This window comes from Oryzias latipes, chromosome 14 (genome assembly GCF_053564925.1).
Source record: "Oryzias latipes strain Hd-rR chromosome 14, Olatipes_Hd-rR_3.1".
Lineage (NCBI taxonomy): Eukaryota > Metazoa > Chordata > Actinopteri > Beloniformes > Adrianichthyidae > Oryzias > Oryzias latipes.
Window position 1 is genome coordinate 26,547,285 of NC_136250.1, and position 14,935 is coordinate 26,562,219.

General features: G+C 37.8%; 1 protein-coding gene across 1 annotated transcript in view; it reads left to right on the forward strand.

Annotated features, from left to right (window-relative positions):
• Positions 1–14,935, forward strand: part of mcama (melanoma cell adhesion molecule a) — a 67,011-nt gene that overhangs the window by 21,062 nt on the left and 31,014 nt on the right. The gene's annotated exons all lie outside the window — the stretch shown is intronic.

The following is a 14,935-nucleotide window of genomic DNA, read 5'->3' on the forward strand; positions in this document are numbered from 1 at the left end:
TTTTTTCCGGAATTTGTTCTTTTAGGAGTTTTTTCTTACCGCAAAGGAGGGTCTAAGGGCAGGGATGCCCAGTTTAGTTTAGTCTGTTTAGTTAAAGTTTAGTAGTATCCTATTGAATCCGATGCATTTAAGCTCCTTTTTAATTGTCTGTTTACCTCACAATTACTGGCACGAAGCCCATTGAGACGAGTGTTGTTGTGAATTTGGGCTATAGAAATAAAATTGAATTGAATTGGATTCATAAATGGTGGTCGCAAAACGCTCATATGAATGAGATTTTTTATCTGTGACATTGATGACATCATAGTCGCCATTTGAAAAAAAAGTAGTGAGCGTTGTGCCCGAATTGCTTTAAGAATCCAGGGCACTGGATTGGTCACATGGTCCCCAGTCCTGCACTTTATAGTTTTTTAGTAGTTCGGGATTAGGGTGGGAATTCCAACACAGCCTTATTAAACCTCAGGACGAACAAAAGAGTGGAAAGACAATAAAATACCTTGTAATTGTTTTCCCCTCCGGTCTTTGGCCTGTTTTAGTTTGCTCATGATGTTCATCTACAAGTTTTGTGTCGTGGTATTGTATTGTTAGATTTTTATAGCTTTCCAGGTGTGAGAGGGAAGATCAACTGGTATTTAGTTGTGTGTGGTCCTTTGATAATGCTCCACTTGATACCACCCCAAACGCACAAAAGCACTCGTGCACCTATCTTTCCGCTCGCATACATACACGTGTGCCCCTGTTTGACCTCCTATTTTCTCTCTTCTTAGCATTTCTACTCTCCTTCCCACAAGTCCGTTGACAAATGGGTTGCCCACAGGTGTTTCAGGCGCCACTCCCCCCCATCTCCTGCAGCAGGGGGATGTGGGTGTTTATCTGCAGCTGCTTGTGTCAACGTAAAACCTCATCTCCTCTATCCTCCCCATGCTAGCAGGACACAGTGCCCACCGACGAGTGGGAATCCAGTCATAACCACGGTCCTGGCCTAAGGTTTTGGCTCGCTGCAGCACACTGACTCAGACAAGTGGACCTCATTGTCTGCTGAGCCCTGAGAACCGGAGTCTCCCGGTCTGGAGATGGAGATAAAGTCTGGTCTGAGCTGCTTAATGCTCCTGTATCAAACAATGGAGCTGGTTATAAGTCTTCAACACAAATATATTATTGTGTTTGACGTTGTGTTGGAATGGGAGCAGACAAATAATATGTGGTGGAGCTGAAGGACAAAGCCGTACTGCTTCTTGAAGGGAAAGTGGCTTGAGGACTTTGTTTTTTAAGGGAAATATAAAACGGGTTTGTTGTGGTTGGGATCTTTTAAGCTCAGGAAACTTGACATGTTTCACTCCTCCACATTAACGACCATACATAGAAAGTTTACATCCCATTAAGTTCTACAAGTGGAAATAATGGATGACAATGACCGATTGGCAGAAGTGCAACTTCTAGAACTCTTAGCTAGGAGTGAACTTTTAAGTGTGCTTTTTGTTTCTAAATGTCAGCTCTACACCAGTTGACACCAACCTGTGAACCGGTACTGGTCCGTAGGGACAGTTAGTACCAGGTCTCAGTAGAAAAAAAAAAACACAACCTACAATTCTTTTCATTTTGTTCATAATATGATTCTGAAGGAAGTTTTATTTTGGAAAACTACTGGTTTCTCTCCACCACATCTGAATCATTGACACATGTCAAAGTTGGTCGGTCCTGTGTAAGAAATCCATCTGCTACTTTCTTTATAGTGGCTGCTCGGACCACTAAATTGAAAGTAGCAAAGTTAAAAAAAAAAAAAAAAAAGCATAATTTGAAAGTTTCTTTTGGCAGAAAAAAAAACAGTGAGGAAACATAGAAACTTCAAAATAAAAGATCAGCATTTAACAGACAAAAACCAGGAGTCTCTACTCCAAATATGGATTTCTTGCGATAGTTGTTTCCTGACCATAATGATAATACATAATGTAAAGCAACTGCCTGTCTAATGTTACATGAGGATACTGCTAATAAAGTTGATATTTTAGTTTCCACATTGATGGTTACGGGTTAAGAGAAAATCTTTATCACATTTGAATTGTTCTCACAAAAAAGGGAACCTCGAAGCTAAAAAAAAAAAGTCTGACACCCACTTTATCTTCATACAGGCCAGTTTATGAAATTACCACATGACATTGAACTGGTCCATAGCCTAAAAAAGGCTGGGAACCACTGGTGTAGTTTCCTCTCCCGTCTCAGTTTGACCTTTACCCCCTGATGTTGTAGGCCTTAACTGAAGCTCCTATTTCTTTGGCCTAATGAAAGCAAAACTGCTGCCTTTTCTTTCGGTCAGAGCAGAGGGAACGTGGATTTATTCAAGGAAAAAAATTTTTTTTTTTACTTTGTCATATTTCTCCGTAGTCTAAGCTTTTTATGCCTAAATTTGTATTTAATTATCTAGAATAAAATATTCTTTATTGTTTTTTTGAGTTGAGCTAAATTAATCCTGGATTCAATTGTATGTTGCAAATTAGCATCATACGGCATAGATTGTGGTGTATTTTATAGGTAAAAGCTTTTTTCTGTGATAAATTTTAAGAATTTTGTGAATGATAAACAGTTTTGGGTCGAAAGAGTGCCTCTAGTCTTTTGAATGCTCATATTTGATCATTTTTTCAGAAAATTGACAATTTTTTTGGTATGTTTCTATTCTTTTTTTTCCTTTTTTTTTTTTAAATCTCATCAGCCAAAGTTCAATCTGAGAACCAGAAAGGAAAAGAAAGGCGATTTGATTCAAGTGGAATGTGGTGGTGTAGTTGTTGGTGCCTGGAGAACCGGTCAAAGCGCTTCAGAAAAATGCTGAACTACGAGGGTTTTCACCACAACCATTAATGAGATTTAAAGAAAAATATTTCCAAAGCGAAAAACTACCCAGTCAGCACAAAATGCTTTGCTGAAGTCAGAGGTCAGAGGAGAGTGGTCAGACTGGTTGGAAATGGAAACTCACTCATTAAGCGAATGGCGTGCGGAAGACCTTCTCTGCAAGCCCAGCAGAGCACAATAAATATGCCTCTACACTCAAGAAATCTGAAGAAAAACTTCAGAAAACTAAAGCAAACAATTGTTTTTCTTCTCTATTTCTGCAGCAATATTTAGAGGACGATGTTCAAATTTGATGTGAGGAACATGAATTCAGGCTGTCAGACAGGGAGTCGGCTGCCAAGAGCCTGTCACATATACTTACATTTTCTGTTTATCGCTCAAGTCAATAACTTTTATCTAACAAACTTAATTGATCAATGCATCAGTAACTACTTAAAGAAGTCTTAAATAGTCCTAGATATAATTAATGTTTTTTCAGGAAAAACAAAATAATTAATAATAAGAAATAATAAGAAGAATTTCGAGTATTTTTTTTGTTAAACTTTCTTACATAACTTTTATGATTTTCCATGTCTGTGGCTATAATGTTGCATGTGTACAAATATTATTAATTATGTATTTCTCTCAACTCAACTCAACTCAACTCAAGCTTTATTTATATAGCGCCTTTCATTTTAGTTAAAAACACAAAGCGCTTCACATAAAAGCAGATAAAACAGTCATAAAAACTGAAGATTGTTAAAAACAGCAAACAAAGGACAATCACACAAAGATGGGACCCCACCCACACCCCACCTACCCAGTTCCCCCCGTAGAACCCTAAACAGAACCAAAGAACTGCAGCTTAAAGAAGGTCTGGCTTGGTACTGCTGTGAGGAAACGATATGATGGGGATCCATTTATTCCAAGGCCCAGCCCGACCACAGGGTTCATTACCACAGCGCCCGCCCAGCACAGAGCAGCCCAGGGCCCACTCTATGGCTATTAGACCACAGAGCGGGACCCCAGCCCGCCCAACGAGAACGGGCACTGCAGCAACAGCACTCCCTACAGGTCAAGCCGGTGGTGCCCCAGAAAAGTGGATCCCCAAGAGGAAACACTGGAGTTAAAAACATCAGAATAAAAATTATCATAAAATAACAACAATAAAAATAGAAAAAAAGATTAAAAAAAAATTAAAAAAAATAAGATTTAACAATTTTAGTAATTAAAAAATAAGGGGAGCCAGTTTAGCTCGTGCTGGTTTGCGGCGCCTTCCATCCGTGAAACCAGGGTTCGACTCCAGGCTGCTCCCTGTTCCCTTCTCTACCTCTACCGGTTCCAAGCCCGGTTTGAGAAGGTTGCGTCAGGAAGGGCATCCAGCGTAAAAACATTGCCAAGTTTACCATGCGACTTGTTCGCTGTGGCGACCCCTGATGGGAGAAGCCGAAAGTGGAAGAAGAAGTAATTAAAAAATAAACTACGTAAACTGATTAAAACATAACCTACATATCACTTCTGTCAGTTGAGTTGGAGCAAATATACAACATTCTTTCAACAACTGTAACTTTTCTACCATTAAGGCAATTCCCGTAACTCCCAACACTTTACAGTTGTGAAATGTTTATGTAATCTACCTAAATCAGCTGATTCTGTCGCAGAGAGCTTTTCATAAAGTGTTTCATAAAGCCTGCTTTTTTCTCCATCAGAACCCGTGCAGCAGTGGATGCAGTTTATTTTTTGTGGACTGAAATGTGACATGTTTTTCTGTTCATGCCGCCAGGTCTTACCCCTGGTTGTGTTTCTCTGCATATAATGTCAGCATGGCAAATGGTAAATAGCATATACTTACATAGCGCTTTTCTACCTACAAGGCCCAAAGCGCTTTACAGTCACAGACCCATTCACCCATTCATACACTGGTGAGCCTCCCACCAGAGGCAAGGTGGGACACCCAAGGACGCTTCGATGACGCTTCATGGGCGTGCAAGGCGGAAATCGAACCTGCAATCTTACAATCATGGGTCGACTGCCCTACCACTGCACCACGGCTGCCCCCTGCATGCTTGTAAACTCATTTAAAGTCACCTTTACCAAGGTTTTCTTATATATATATATGTTTTATTTTGGTAAAACTTGATTTGCAGTTTCATTTAGGTTACCGGTAATCTGTATTACCCTTTTTTTGTGAATCAAGACCAATATAGAGAAGTCAGTCACTATTAAAACAGACTCCATAACTTTCACACATCTGTAGAACCTGCACGGATGCACCCACATGTGCAAAAAGGCTTTGATTTCATGGTGTGATGCAGACCTGCCTCACTGAGAAGCGTCTCTTTTTGTGATCTTCACACATGGATGGGGGTCATCCACCTGTGCTTTTGTCCCTACATGTTTTTGAAGCGGATTGCTGTCACCCCTGTCCCAGGTGGGAAACCCTGTCGCTCAGCTGTGAAACTGGATACAGATTTCTGGGTTTGATAGGACCGTTGCCCATTTTCACAGCTGTCCAGCCAGCATGGGAAGCCAGCAAGCCCACTGGACTCTGACATTCAAAGGCTTTCCCTGATTGTGGAATTGAACACTGTCCAGTCAACGTTGTTTCTGAGTCTGAGCATGAAGGGGGTTGTAAGTACGTCTGGTGTGGCCTGTTCTCATTAACACAGCAGTGCACCTGTGATCACTCTGACATTCTCTTTGAGCATTAAGGCTCTCAGCAGGGGACGTTCTGGGGGTTGGGGGTTCAGCATTTTGATCCGGTTGAATTGGGCGTGGCACTCTTGCCTCACAGCTCCCCTCTTGTCTGCTGGAAAGGATAAAAGCAAAATCAAATCACAAGTACCTTTGTTAGAGGGCAGCTACTACTAAAAAGATCAGCAGAAAAACGCTTCAAATTAAAATGACATGAAGGGAGTGAATGTATCTGAGGTAATGGAGGAGGTTCTTGTTGCAGCCATTGAAGCTTTTTGGCTTTTTTATGTAAAAGTCTACCAGAACTGCAATTTGAGATAAGAGAGACATCAGATAACATTTTTCTAATCTGTTTAGTTTATTCTGTCTTTTATGTATTTTGTTATGACAATAACACTATCTTCAATAGAAGTCATTTTTTATAATGACGACTGAGACCCTTTTATCTGTTTTTTTGAAGGTTTATACAAATATAGGAGAGGATGAAGCTGATATAATTTGGGACAGAAAATATTTAACTATAGGGCAATTTTTCACATTATGCAACACTTTCTCACCCCAATCCGTCTTATATAGATGCATTGCTAGGGACACCCTCCACATCACATTTTGACGCTTTGGGTGAGTCCAACTCGTCGTTTTTTTGACGTGGCGAAAATACGGTAACTTAGTCCAAAACCCTGGTGTTTGATTTAAAATTTCAACAAAAAAATTATTGAACTGCAAAAAAGAAGACGGATTTATTTACCGACAAAAATGTAGGCTATGCAGTGAACTACATGAAAAAAAATGAAAGCCACTGTTTTTTTGTTATAATATTGATAAGAATTATTATTATTATTAAAAAGAGTAGTTTTCTCTTTTTGTAACGATAGTACTTATTATTATATTATAAAAAAGATTAGTTTTAATAAAATATAATTTTTATTATTATAATAAAAAAGAAGAGTAGTTATAATATAGCTATTGTTGATAGCATTATTGTTATTATCATTGTTATTAAGGCTGAAGTCAGAGTCTTTATCAAAGTCATTTAATCTGCATTAATTTATTTAGCAGGTTGAGTAAAGTTGGGCTCACCCAAACGCCAAATCCGAATGTTCTCCCTACCCTTCATTTACCCCTCTAAATGAGGACATATGGAAAACCTAAATGTTACTCATCGTGAAACAAATGAAGAAATGGGTTTCTCCTACCCCCACGTCCGATGCAGGGATCACTAGCCCTAAGTTAGTCCCTACCACTCCTTCACAAAAAAATATTTCAGACACAACCACAGCTTCAAATGTCCCTACAATTTGAGAGGTACGGAGAAGCCGTAGGTGTAGGGGAAGAATTCAGATTCAGCCAAAGCGCCATTATGTGACGCAAAGAGGAGTCCCATGCGTCGATATGACGAGTTTGTAGCATTAAGAGATGTTGTTTGTGTAAACCAAGTAGTTAACCCCCCCAAGAAACTCTAAAATGTCTTTGGAAGGCAAATAAAAATAGTTGACAAAAACTAAGGATGATTGTTTGCACACATTCAAAATGTCAAAAAGACTACTTAAAATGAACCTGCTTTCAGTTTGCTGTTGTTTGGTAGTTTCCCATTTAATTAATGAAGCTAAGGCTTCAAACGTCACATAGTATTCTCATCCTTTTTTGTTGCATCTTCTCCACTCAGAACAATTTTTAAATTTGAGTTTATTTGAATAAATACATTTCTGTACACTGTGGTCTTCTGGATCTGGGTCCTTCTCAGAGAAAAAAAATACAGTTTTACCTTGTTTGTTAATTATCCAGCTACCTCATGGTAATCTGGCTATTTTGCCTGGCTGTTAGAACCTGGCTTATTGAAAATCCTTTAAATTTTTTTCGCTACCACACTGATATTTTTAACATGCTCCTACAGGCTAAGCCATGCTCTGTTCATCAGTAAATGAGTGTGCCCGTGTTTCCGATGCGGTCAGTTGACTGGAAAAGGATCGGATTTCTGAGAAGATGGCTTTCAAGTTGTTGTCATAGTCAGACAAGCAGAAAATCCTCTCATTTCAGTTTCTGGCTGAGTGATGGGTGCATTTGTAGGCAGAGGATGTGGTATCTGGAGGGAAATGTAACAGTTGGAGGCCTTTTATTCGCTCCATGGTTTAGAAAGGCGGTGTTGCTTTGCAGTAATACTGGCATTAGGTAGTGTCCAATGTTGGGAGGCAAACACAGACTCAACAGCAAATGTTTTAAATCAAGCTGGGAATAAAAATGTCAAGTCTCTTAAAAAAAAAAAAAAAAAAAAAATTTGTAACAAACTTAGGGGCTTATAAATACCTCAAAACGTGCAGTAACTAAAACCAGGTGTGACGCAACTGCAAGTAAAAATCAACACTGTGGAACCCGGAAAGTAATGCTAAAGCATAAAACACAACGATCAAAATAAATGGAGGTGCAAATTTAATAAGGAAATACCAAAACTCCAACATTCATATAATTTATTTTATATGTAGAAATGCAGATTTTTATTTACAGAGTATTCAAAATCAAAACCTCTTTAAAGACCTACTCCGATCATCATATATAAGGATACATGATTAGCTGGCATCTAGACTGTGAAGGATATTCAGCAGAAAAAAGGGCCTGGGATAAGTCCGCCTTTGTTGGAGGAGAACTGCAGTTGGTGTGCTGTCGTCAGAGGTGTATTTAAAAAAAAAAGAGCCTCCTTTTTATGGTGTCAGAATCACAGCCAAAGCCTCATACCTCCCTTCTTCTAAAGGTAATGTCTTGTCTTTCACACATTTTCATTATAAACGAGGAATGCATCACATATTCGGCTTCTGAAGGCCAGTTTTGTTCACTTTAAAGATAGTGGATTAGCTTGAACTATTGGGTTTTAGATTAATTAATTCTTTGATATTGCACAAACTGCCCTGGTTTGCATGGCAACTCATGTCGTACTTTGAATGACATTCCTGTGGATTTATGTGGCAAACATATTTTAAAAACTCCCCTGCAGGGCACCGTTCAACTATAACAGCAGGCCATCACTTGTTTTATAAACCAGGCAGCATCTCGGTGTTCCATCAAGATACACTCTCAGATTTTTAAGGTTTTAGGCACTTATTGTTTTATTAAAATGGTTGATCTGTTACTTTTCATCTATTATAATATGAAAACCACAGTCATTAAATTACTACCTAGTCAGTATGAATATACAATCAGATGCTGGGTGAAGCAAATCCTTTTCAAAACAGTTAAATAAAGTAACACTTAAAGTAACTTTTTGCTTTTTTATAGTTTGTCAGAGTTTTTCCTGCTTTGTTGAAACATGTTCATAAAGCCCAGTAATGGCTACGCTTTCTCTTTACTGCATGATGTTATTGGTTTTAAAAAGGTTTTACTTGTCAGAACAACATTTTTGATGTGTCAGCACCTTACGTTACACACATCCATGGACTTGCAACAGCTCTTTTAGAAAAACATCATGTTCTTCAGGTGTTTGTTTGGCTTTCCCAGGATTCTTAATGAAAAGACTTTCTGCCGTATTCTGGCATTTTACTGAAAATAAGGAACATGTTTTAAAAAACCACGAAGCTCGGTTTTGCATTTCTAAGTATAGCTACAATATTGCTCGCCATTTCTGTTGCACAAGAGACGGGGAAGGGAAAGGGGGCGGGGTTGCTCTGCACCAACTGTCCCGTACACAACTCGGAGGGGAATTTCTCATAAACTACCTACGCTCTGAAACAATGACCTAGAAAACGGCACAGGTTCTTTGATTTTGGCTAAAAATGGCATGATCCTAATTAAAAGACCACTGAGAACGCTTTTACAATAGATCAAAAGATGATCAGAGTGGGACTTTAAGTATAGCATACTTGTTAAAAAATTTTTATTAAAACATCACATTTGAAAATTTAATGTCAGGGTAGGTGCCAGAAGAAACGAGTTATTTTGCAACCTATTGAATCTTTTGTGTGTTGCCTTGTCTCCCCTTAAGGTAAGCGTCAGACACCCACAATGGAGAAAGAGCATCAGCAACTTTTGAATAATCCATCCCATTACAACATGATGGAGTTGTTTTTTTAAGAGCCCCCTGGAAAATATCCAAGGTTGATGTGAAAGGCTTTTGCTTATGTGTTTGAAACTAATATGAAGCCCCTCATAACTGCTGCTTATTGTGAGACATTTGGTGAGTTTTTTTAACTCTCTGTCCTGCTCTTAGTTCTTTTAGCCAGTGTATACAGATAAATCCAGTTGTTACAGTTAGATGTGTTTTGGTTGGGGAGTTGAACGTCTTCATTTCTGTTAAATTTTCATTTTCTTTCCTAAACTCACTCATCTGTTAGAGGTTTTTTTTTTTCTAGAAATGGTTACTCTCTCTTTGCCTAATCAAATTTGGTCTGCTGATGACACAAGGAACTTCCTAGTGATGGAGATAAGGTCTTTAGCCTGTTGACCTTTAATTATCCATCCTGTGGCTGGGGTGCAGCCCGCCAGAGCCCTGAAGCTCCGCATGGGGGTTTATTGATGGCTGATGGATGCCGAAGAACAAGCTGCACTTGCTGCTGAACATCAGATACGAGCATGAATAAAACATCCACGCAGCTTCTTTAATGAAGTCTCACCCACCGGTTGTGATGATAAAAAATTTATCCCACTGCTGAAGAAGTTGCTAACCAGCAAGAATGATTTGTAGTTCTCTGGAAGCCAAATATACAAGTTTTCCTACACCAGAGATTTGAAATGATGCAAAACAGTTGAAACAAGTTTTGAAATTCTTCCATTTTTGTTCAGAGTTAAAGTCTGAGCAGAACAGGACTTCATACAGTTCTTAGAATTATTGGATCTTTTAGATGATGTTCAACGCAAATATGTTAATTTCTAAAAAAAATGTTAAGTTAAAAACACTCAAGGAAAAATTTAAACTCATTAGCATCCGTCATTACCAAGTCTAATAATGCTAATTTAAAAAGGGTTTCAAGGATTATCAGTCTCTGATAAATATTTTTAGTTCATTAAAATGCACTTTATTGTTAAACTCTTATTAAGTTTCAGCCTCTAACTAAAATAAAATATGACAAAACTAAAACATTACTGATCAAAAACCCTGACAGGAAAAGAAAAGCTGCAACGCTTAAAAATAAAATTAACTTTGGAGAACCCACTGGGTCAAATTTGACCTTTTCTTTTCCAATTTTTTCCGCATTTTTTGCTGTTTAAAAAATTAATATTTTTTTCTATTTCATTTTTTTTTTCTGTCCACTGTTAACTGCTTCAGTCCAAGACAAACAAGCAAAAAACAAATGATCTAATTAGTTTGAAAAGCCCAGAACAGAATTAATCCTGGGTTTTCCAGGGTTCAGTACAGAATCTCAGAAAGAATTAAGGCTGTGGGGTTGTGTTAAAACACAGTTCTTTAGTATTTTTGCCTTACATCCAAACTCAATCTCAGTTGTGTACTGTTGTGGATACATTTGCTGAACCACCAGAGACCTTCAGATGTGCAGAGTCCATGTTTTGCTCCAAGGATTTTCTGTTTCACGTTGATCTTGGAGGAGTGCACAAGGTCCTGCCAAGTGCTCTGCTGCATGAAAGGAAGGCTCAGAGAGGCAGAAAAAGCTGTCTTTGAGTCGATGAGCGGCACTTCCTTATCTGTCTGTGTCGAGTAATAAGGCCCGAGTCCTTCATCGTCACACAGAGAACAGGCTGATGGGAGATTTGTGCCAGATGCTGCCTCTGAAAGCAGGTGAACAAGGAGCTCTCATCTCCACTGTGGGGCTGTGTGCTTTCACCGTGTCTCTGTGTGCGCGCCCTTTGATGTCAGTTAGTAGACGGTGTCCCCCAGGTGTTCAACACCACACCAGGACTGCATATTGAGAATCCCTCCTTCCCTTCATCCACACTTAAATTCAAGCTTTTTACACCTTCCACTCTCTCAGGGATTTTTGGTGCCGACTCACATCTTGTACAGAAAGTCTGCAGGAGATGGAAAAAAAATTCCCAAATGCTGGGCTTTTTATCTATTTTTCTCACTAGCAGCTGCAAGATTCTTTTTTTCTATACTTTTTCCAAATCAAAATGCATGACTTTGCACACTCGGTCTTCATATATTCATGTAATTTACAAACATTATAAACGCCTATTGCCTATTTTCATGACCCTAATGCCTGAAATGCAAATAGCTTTTGTGTTATCCGCACAGCTCTAACAATCACCTTGACGTGTCCTAAAAATTGGGGTTTTAAAGAACATTGATAAGAGAGAATTTTTTTGTTCTTAGAGGCTTTCAACCTCATTTCATGCCTCGTTGGGCTTGTGCGGGATTAGGGTGAGTAAATGAGGCTGTTTGGTTGTGTCAGAGGTGATTTGGACTCTTATCAGTGGCAGAGCTGTAGATCTTCTGAAGGCCTAAGCTGACAGCTTTAATGGAAAGGGGAAGCCGGTAATGGTGACCACTTTAGTTAGCATCTCAGGGTATTGTGTGTCTGTCAGAAACACAATGATTGACTTTATGCAAAGGTTGCCCTGGAAGTATCCCCCTCATTATTTCTTTTATTGTCTGAATTGCATTGTGGGAGTTTGTGGGAGTCTGTCTCAGCTTGCTTAAAGTGGAAGGACAGAAATTTGTTGATGATATCTCTTTATTTTGCTTCTCTCTGATAGTTTTAAAGGGTTTAAACTGGGTTTTACCAAATACGTGATGTCAATTAATACATTGTTTGCATGATTAGTATTTATGTTTTACTTAGTTAGGCAACTTTACAAATTTTACAGCTAATATTTGTCTCATAGATTTTCAGCCAGTTCTAACATGACATGTATATGTCTAAGAACTTGAAAACCCTCCCTTTAGTGTTTGGGGAGACTTGCTTTGCTACTCGAACTGTCACAACAATAGATCTTGTTTGAAGTTGCCTTTTAAAATCTGTTTTCAGGAAAGCATAAAGCTCCCTGACACAATCTTTTTATCCATGGACCTTTGTGGATGCTAGTAACATGAAACAGAATCAGTGTAACCCCTCAGGAGATGACGGACACGTCCAAATCACGTGACACATTTTCAAGGGCATTTCTGGACATTTAAAAATGCACTGATTGCCAATTTCTATGAAGTGATATTTCTACCACTATGTTGCAATCAAAAGTCACAGTTTTAAAATCATAATTTCGTAAATTCCAAACAAAATGTTCCCTTTTAAAAACAACCTCTCAAAGGTGCAAAACAGAAAATATTACATTTTTGCTTTTAAAATCTTTTTATTTGCCTTAAAAATGCATTTTTGCATTTGCAGCACAAGGGTTTTTAGATGCAATGTCTCTCTTCTCAGAAGCTTTCGTTTCACAAGTTCACAAGTTTCAGTTTAGTGTGACATATGTGGCACCAAACAGACTGCTGATTGGTCTAGATTCTATCCAATCGAATTGCTGTATTTATCTAAAGTGGTGTCTGCTACTGAGGTTTTGAAGCTGAACCAGCTTTTTTACCTTTGATTTTGCGTCTTTGGCTGAAGAAAAATTCATTTTAATCATTTAATAAATAATTCATATTTTCCTATAGCATTTATTACATTTTATTTAGTCGGAAATGTACATTTATGGCTGAAGCTGTCCTAAAACCGTAAAATAAACTGTGAAAAGTCTATCTGCTGACATTACACCAAACAGACTTGTGTGATCTTTAAATTCCCCAAAGCAAAATTTTTGTAAGAAGTTGTATTTTCTTTAAGATCTGTTTGTTTAATTTTTTTTAAGAATGGGTTTAAAACACATATCTTATTCTTGAAAACAGTGTATTGATGAATTTTGATTTGATTAGAATTTTGATTTGAAATGGTTTATTTCAAGCAATCAAATAAGAATAATATACAAAAACATTACAATCATCAGTTATACATTCATACAATGACGTATCAAACCTAGGATAATTAGACATATTAATAATTAGATTAACAGCAGTAGTACGTAATGAAAAGAATGATGGCTCACCAAAGTAGACTTAACGTATGGACAACCCGTACGCCAACCTGAGCAAAAAAGAGAAGAAGAAAAAAAGAGGCATTTTTCCTGTGAGTAAATATGTGTTGGCAGATTACGCTGTGTTGCAAAGGGTGTCTTTTTTTCAAGAACTGTTGTGTGCTTTTGTCTAAAGTAAAAATTATTTATGAAAAAATTCTATCTTCTCTTTCAACATTTTATTAATGAAAAAAAACTATAGTTCAGATACAAATCATAATTGCAACTTAATGCAACGACCAGCTGCTGCGGACACAATACGTAACGCTGGTCGCTACACTAAACATAAATAAACACAGAGCCCTGTTTTATTTAGGCTTTGCTGATCTTTCTGGGTTACAGGCCAGAATGGTCGAAGCCTGCAGAATCCTGGTCCAACAAAACACATAGAAAGTCCAAAGTCTGTGCCTGCCTCTAAGCACCGTCAATGCGAGGCTAAGACACTTTATTGGATATAATCTAGAAGACCAATCAGCATGAACCCTCTTGTCTGTGATTGGCTGTTTGGTGGGACGTATGTAACACTAACCTGACACGTATGAAAGCAAAAACCAAAGATAGGGAGATGAGAGACAACACATCTGAAAACATTAGTATGCACAAATTAATTTTGAAAGCAAAGAAAAAGATTTTTAGAGCAAAAATTTTATATTTTTATTTGACACTTTGAAAGTTTTATTTTTAAAACTGAACTTTTTGTTTGAAATTTAGGAAACTTTGATTTCAAAACAGTGACTTTTGTTAGCAACGTGGTGGCAGAAATATCACTATACATTTCAACTGGTTTTTAAAGTGGGGGGGTCTCTATTTATGTACTAGTTGGGTTTCGAGACCCACCGAGAGTTTTTTCTACAGCACAAATATGATATTTTTCCAATGGCATTTTTTTCATCTGCTCTTCATTAACGATTTGATGAAAGAAATATTCAGAAATGCAATTTAAAGCTGAATTTCCTTCATCATGAGAAAAATGCAACAAGAAAATGATTAAAAAACAACAAAAGCTTCATTATCAGTTTAACAGAAAAATATCAGAAATGGATTCTGTGGTCCACTTGGTTTGTGATTAAAAAATACACATCATTTTATCTTTAAGCAAAAATTGGTCTGGGTTCTTATGGGTTAAGCACAAATTAAATAAAATTAATTTTAAAAAATTACCATAAAAAGTAAAAGTTTGTAAAAGTAAAGGTTTTCTACAAGCCTAAAAAGCTTTTGGCCATTGTTAGAAAGCCTTTATTGGGAAGATCATCAATAGAAATGTGTTTTATCACAGTTTTGTTAGCTTTTTTCCCTTGTCTTTGACTTTCAGGTGATTTATGATCTGGTTGTGTTCCATCCATCTGTCGTGGGTTTAGTCATTTAAAAAATGCAACGCAACTGGACGCCAATCTTTCCAGGTTTTTTCCGATTCTTCTGTCCACACATTCAA